The sequence below is a fragment of the Pygoscelis adeliae genome, unplaced genomic scaffold (genome assembly GCF_000699105.1).
Source record: "Pygoscelis adeliae isolate BGI_AS28 unplaced genomic scaffold, ASM69910v1 Scaffold31, whole genome shotgun sequence".
NCBI classification, from domain to species: Eukaryota; Metazoa; Chordata; class Aves; order Sphenisciformes; family Spheniscidae; genus Pygoscelis; species Pygoscelis adeliae.
This window is the reverse complement of record NW_008824233.1, coordinates 5,888,619-5,895,602: the sequence shown is the minus strand read 5'-3', so window position 1 is coordinate 5,895,602 and position 6,984 is coordinate 5,888,619. Positions and strand designations below refer to the sequence as shown.

Here is a 6,984-nt window from a genome sequence, read left to right as displayed (position 1 = left end):
CCCTCTGACAATTACAAAAACAGTGAGCTTGCAGGAACGAAGTCAGGCTACAAGAATATTGAATAACTGAGTCAGAGACTAGGAATGGGGCTGGCAGCTCTAGAGCCTGCCTGATATATATCATTGCCTAAAAGCAAAATTGTGCCAAATCAGGTTCTCCTGTACCTCTCACTAGGCAATGAGATCCCCTCCCTATTCTCCCCACTGCATACAGTGTCCTGCCACAGGTGTGCGCCTCCCTGCTAAAATCCGCCTGGAAAACATCATACCTCAGCCAAGAATGCTTCCCCCTGCAAAGCCCCTGAGCACGACTTGCTATTCTTGGCTTGTTCTGACCTCCTTTAATTTCCTGACCTTGTTCTGGAACTAGGTGTTGGTCCGCTTTTAATCACGCCAGACCAACCAAACAGCAATCTTCTCATACCAGTGCTGATTTAGAAAGCCTTTGCTAAGCTGCTGCACTGGGAATCTTCCACCATACAGAGATTAGGTCACAGACTTCCTTCCAGGGTAGGTGGCACCATAAGCTGCCAGCTCCAAGCTAGGACAGTAAACTGGGTGGGGCAGCATCCTAATATTACAGAGGACAATGTAGACAGAGCCTATGGAATTACTAGTACCACTAATCTAACCACCTACATAAGCAAAGCAAGTGAATCATCTACCTTACTGGTCTATCAGGCCTCAGACACGCATATGATACTGGATATATAATGGTGGACTGGCTCACATGAATTAGATTTTTAAAGTGCTCCTAAATTACATGTTACAATTCAAGCTACTTAAAGACACATACTCTGTTTGGGAGTGGTCCTCCTTCAGACAGCAAATCTAAGTAATTAATTTATTATTCTAGATGAACCACTGAATATGAAACTGTTTATTCCTACAAATAGAATATTTGTTTAAAGTTCTAAAACCAAAGAATTGCAGGATAATCTCATTATTCTACCACTATGTCAAACTTTTCAAATCTACTCTAGTTAGAAAATATGAAGCAAATATCTATACCTATAACATTGCTTTTAAATAAAGCTCTGTCAGGCAATTAGTTGCTAGATCCACAAATGACAAAGCTGATGCAAAGCTCTGAATCTTTTCACTCACAGATTGTTTGGTAAATTGCTTTATTTGCGTTGGATGCACTACTAAAATCATTCAAATTAGTAACCAATCTGTTCCTGTTACTGTACACCTGAAAGTGTAATAGCAAATCTGTCCTATTACAGCCAAATGACAAATATCAGAGAAAATGTTGCCAAGACTGCCTGGTTTGTGTGTGTTGAGGCCTGTGGATTCCCACCTGTTCTGTGCAATGCCACTGTGTATATTATGTCGCAGCACAGGCTAAGCACAGCTTGGAACACTGTACGTGTGGGTGACATATGACATTCAATATGAATTCCCCTCACTTAATTAACATCATGTACTTTCTTTGACACACAAAAATTTTAGTAGCATATTCTTAAAATTTAGAAAATTGGCTTTGATTTCTCTTTGGGCATTCGTGTGTGCCATTCTGAAGAAGTAACAAGATTACAGTACTCACATTGCTCAACCCTGACATTTGAAATGTCTAAACCTCGTGCCAAATTATTTTCTGCATATCCAAAGTGCTTGCGTATACTCATGCTGATAGGTATTTCTTCTCTACTGACATTTCAGTGTTGATTTCAGATTAACTTTTTAAACGCATAAAGACTATCAGTACATGTTTCCATGTGTTCTGTAACCTATTTCTACTCAATTCAGAGTTTAATTTCTGACACCCCACACACAGACTTTGCTCGTTGAAAGCAAATATACATGCAAATATGAAGGAAGATGGAATTTGAAAGGAAAAATAATAATTTGCAATTCCTGAACAACAGATGAAAAAATTGATAAACCTTCTATCTTGGAGAACACCTGCTTTTATTTTTGTATAATCAAATTCCAAAGCCAGAAGTTGGTAACCACAGACTTCTCTCCCCACTAGCAAATGTGTATCCAGAGCTAACCAATTAAGTTCAGAGGCACGCTCAGCGAAGCAAGTCCTGATCCAGAGGTAACCCTACCCCTATTTTGCTAGTCTTCAGTGCTCTAAGACTCCTTGTACTGTGTCCCAGCTATCCGTGCCTGACTTTGATCCTCACTGCTTCATAATGAGGTATGTCTTTTTATGAATTGGTTCTTCATTTAAACTTATGAAAATGAGGTGTGAGATGTGAAACCGTGTTACGCAGTGTACTTTTCACTCGGAAATGTGAGTCTCGCACTGCTTGCTAATGTGCAGATTGCATGCCACAAATCCACCCTCATTAGACATCCAATCCAACCCTAATGAGGGAATGGATTCCTTCAAAAGGAGTGGGGAGAACAATGTGGGGTATTAATTTCACGTACCAATATGCACTGGTATGTACCAATATGCACACTAATTTCATGTACCAGTATACATTTTCCCTATCCATGATTCAGAGCCTCTGGATGAGCTCAGAGCTAACGGTGACTCTGAAAATCAGGGGAATAGTCTTTATACGTACACTTGAGACAAAGATTGATGGAAACGGATGCCACATTTACATAGGGAAGATGTACATTCATGTGTGTGGTAATTAAAGAGGAATATAGTGGTCTAGCATACATTACAAAACTCATAGTACTAATAGAACGGAGAAGCGTACTGTGATCTTTTTCATAATATATTGTTCTTGCATTAACGAGTTCAGTGATTTCTAAATATAGCAGTATTCTGTAGCAGCACTACTTAGATAAACTGGAGTGGCAATGTTATTTAATCTAAGAATAGGAAAATGCTTCTCCCTAGAATTACCTAAAGACTGTAACTGTGGTTTAACAAGCAGCTTAAGGCAATCTAAGTTTGCACAGTTGTGGAAAGCAGCCATCCTGTCCTCTCCTCTCCTCTCCTCCATCTCTGGCTGTAAGTTTCTGCTCTTCCCTTGCCAGGGCACTATGCTGTAAACCAACACTATGCCATCACATAGCCATAAGCTACCTTACAGCTAGCCAGCTCAGAGAACACTCAAACTCAGTGACAATTTGTACAGAGGTCTTGGGTAGCATTTCAGTTAGATATTAACGAGGTGTGAGTGAGTCTGGAATCCAGAGATCCATTTTCATGCTTAAACTCCTGGCACAGTGGATGCCTGCATGCCTCCTGCATGAAATCCAAAGCAACTAGAGAGCTGATCAGGAAGCTGCTTGAAGCCACTGTCTTAAGAAGTACTTGCCTACAGTGGGTCAAGAGGGAAATCTCAGTGCAGGGCTGTAAATGCTCTGTTCCATCTACTTGTGTGTCACCATGCAGAATTTCCAGAAGGAAGTCAGGACAGATCATTGTCCTCTGCTAACGTGACCTAGCAGGGGAGAACACCATGGTGATGTGATCTAGCAGGGGAGAACACCATGGTGATAACACGCTGATTTACAAAATGGTATTAGTCCTTGGTCACAGGCGGGAAATTTGGCCTAATTCCTTCCTTGGCCAAATGCAGTTAAACACAGATCTCTCTGAGGTGTGCTCTGGTCATCAGGCTAACATTTTGCTCTTGGATGAGAGCTGGAGTAAACTAAATGGTCAGGCATTTGTGGTACTTGAAGTTGTGCCACTTGAAGAGAAAAGGGTAGTCAGGCTCATTGGGCAAGATAGGAAACATGACACTAATCCTTTAGTGTGAAAAGAAACAAAGAAAGAACACATCTTAATGACATGATGACCAATTGTAGGTATGGGAAACACAGCTCTGCATCTGAATGTAGTGGGGGGGAAAGATTTAGCTTTCTTACATGTGAGCTGCTAATTACTGTCAATTAAAAACAAAACAAAACAAAAAACCCAACCCAAACCACAGATTTGTCTTATAAAACTTTAAGAGTCTGGTCTTTTTTTCATGCATCCAGATGGAAGCTGCATGTGTTACACATTAATTTACTTTATCAAGCCTGCAGTTTCTACTGCAAGGTACTACTAACACAGAAGCCCCTACTTCCATCTATGCAAAGTTATGTAAATAATGATGAACAATGGCAGGTATTTCTAAAATGTAGCTTACATGACTGTTTTTTCACTGTCTCAGCCAGAATGCCTCCAGGTCAAGTAGCAGAGATGCATGCCATAGCACCATCTGTCAGACTTTTTGAAAAGGTACAGACATTTCACCATTCCTATTTTTTTGGTTCTTCTTTCCTGAATTGTACAAAAGAGTGATGAGGCTACAGAGCAATTTCTACTTCTTTCCCCTCCTTTGGGCTGCACTCATGACATTTTTAAGATGCTTCCAATTGTTAATACCAAGGAGCACAAAGTATGTATTGCTGTTATAAAGACTGTAAACAAGGAGTCTTCTTGAAATCCTGTGTCACGGGCCTTCTGACATCTTTCCACATACATCATGCACAGGATTTTCATCCTCAGCCTTAAAACCAATTAAAGCAACCTGAAGACTATTTCAGATTGGACTGTCCTGCTAAACTAGTATCGCTGCTGCTCTTTACCTAAGAGTCTTTTTATGAGTCACCAGTCAGGTCAGCTAAACTCTCAGTTCAAAGAGCAGGAGAATCAGCTACCATGTCCTCACATTTCCACGGGAGCTCTCACATCAATGTAGAACACCTCACTTACATTAATTCCCAAGTGCAAATCAATAGAGAGGATACAGAAGAAAAGAGCAAGTATTAGCCACAAACTCTGCTGATCACCAGATTTGTATTGAAAAGACAATCATAAACTGCCTGTTCTAGTTAAAGACTGCATTCAATAACGGAGCTTTGTTTCCTTTTGTTTTGGAGAGTGAACATCAGTTGCAATATGTTATTTCTAATCCACTTCCACAACATAGAGTAAGAAGATATTTAAGCAGGGAGACTAGGCTGTATCAGCTGCTCTTTGAAGCAGTCTATAAAAAAGGAATTGCAGCTGCCATAATGAGGTTACACCTGTATTCCTGGCTGTAAAATGTCTGGAATTCAATCAGATCTGAACTTTGCAGAGTGTTTGCATACGTGGGTCAGTTCACAGTTCTCTGCTCTCTGGACAGACCAAGACAGCATGGCTTGCTCCCCTTTGCAGTTAGAAGAGGAACTGGCTTTCTTTCTAAATAAGTACAACTTTTCTACCTATCTTCTTAGCAAAATTGTCATTAATGGACAGCTTGGGACTCACTGATTACAGCCATAAACAGCTACCAAGCCTGATGCAATTCTGCTGTATTTAAAGAGATGATTTGTGTATTTCAGAGTACTACATCTTAAATTTAGACTTACAGCCAACCCATCAGCATAAGAGGAGAAAGACAGACAGAGAACACCCCAAATTTAGTGGCTATGGCTAAAGCACAAGGCAGGACACTGCAAGTTGTTTGCCATATCTGCGAGACATTTTACAGGTCTGAGTCTGAGAAAGAAACAGAGACCGCTGAGGGTGGCCAGGTGGCTGGCTGGTGGCTGGGAAGCGCTATGGCACCCTAAGAACAGCTGAGAGGGTATTAGTGATACTGCAGCATCTGAGAACACAAGGAAATGTTTTCTAAAATAATCTGTTTTAGCTGGGCAGGAGGAAGTAAAGGGAGCTGTTTTCTTCTGAATCTGCTGCTCTTGCGAGGGCCTCCTTCTGATTATTCTCTTCTAACCGTGATCTACTTCAGACCAAGAAGTAGATATAATCAGCTATATATGGGACTCCTGCAGTTAAGAAATCTGCCATTTCTTGCAGCACAGCTAGAGGCATAGAAAATTTAGCTGAGATGTGAGATTTTATGATCGTATTAGCAAATATCTAAGTACCACTGAAGACACACATTATATAAATGGGATGGAATGGAACTACTGATTGTAGGAGCAGCAGAAGGGAGGAGCACAGGTACAAATTACGACAAACACAGCTATACTGATGTGTGGAGGACTGTAGTCTTGTCAGACCGGCAGAAGATTATTTCTCCTCCCCATTGCATTTTGTACAGAGGGAGAAACAGAACTTACGTACCCATGATGACATATCTCCAACTGGGCTTCTTTAAATTAGAAATGTCTCTGATAGCAGAAATAGAACTCCTGATTTTTCTTAGGCAAGAATAATTTTTAAATGTTCTTGCACTGAACAACCTTTTTGTAAAAAATATAAAATGGCTTTTATGAAATCAAAAGCAGAGTATGAAGGGTCACACAGTGAAAGTATTTAATTTTAAAACTCTAGTTGTACTTCGTTTTCCAAGTTTAATTATCAAAAACTGCTAGGATCGTACTAGAAGGAGCAGAACTTTTTTTTTAATAATAGATCAAATTTCCTCTTTTAATAATTCTTTTCCTTAAAAGAGGCTTTTTTCTCTTCTTCTCATGTGTGGAGCCTTTAATTAGTCTGTTCAGACACAAGCAGTATTAGCTAGACTCTGTCACAATTACCCACATTTGGTAGCTAATTACTCCTTGAATAGTCTTAAGGCTACCAGCAATTTTAGTACAATTGGCAGCCTGGGGCCCCTAGGAGCTGTTCCAGCAACCAAGAATAGCTGGAACAGAGAGGCAGGCCAGCCATGACCCTTTCTCCTCAGCCACAACCTAACATATCTACTATGCTAAAGGCAAGAGCAACACAAAAATGAAAATATTCCCAAGTGGCTAAATGTGCTCCCTTTATGGCCTTTTTAAACTAATGGAGTAGCATAAAGGGACTATGGGGAAATGGAAAATAGGACCTTTTAAATGCTAAAGCACTGGCAGGACTACTAATGATTTTTCAGTTTTCCAATGTTCCATTAAAACGACAGTACAAAACACTTACATGGGATCAGATTCCGACACAAGACTTTTATTCTACTGTAGTTTTAATCACTGATGCCTCATATTGCAGTAATTTACATCACTGCAATATGAGTGTCAAGTGGGTATAAAATGCTGACTTGATTTAGTAACATTTCATATGTATTTTACACAGGTAGTAATTACTTCACAAGAGACACAGCAGTGTCAGTGATTTCAGTAAAATGA

The 6,984-nt window shown here is 40.1% G+C and overlaps 1 long non-coding RNA gene across 1 annotated transcript in view; it reads left to right on the top strand.

Annotated features, from left to right (window-relative positions):
• The first annotated feature begins 2,083 nt into the window (after positions 1-2,083).
• LOC103926120 overlaps positions 2,084-6,984 on the top strand; it is a 16,347-nt gene continuing 11,446 nt past the window's right edge. Inside the window, exons 1-2 of the long non-coding RNA XR_664061.1 lie at positions 2,084-2,149; positions 4,080-4,147. This is a non-coding gene — a long non-coding RNA (uncharacterized LOC103926120). The remainder of the gene's footprint in view (positions 2,150-4,079; positions 4,148-6,984) is intronic.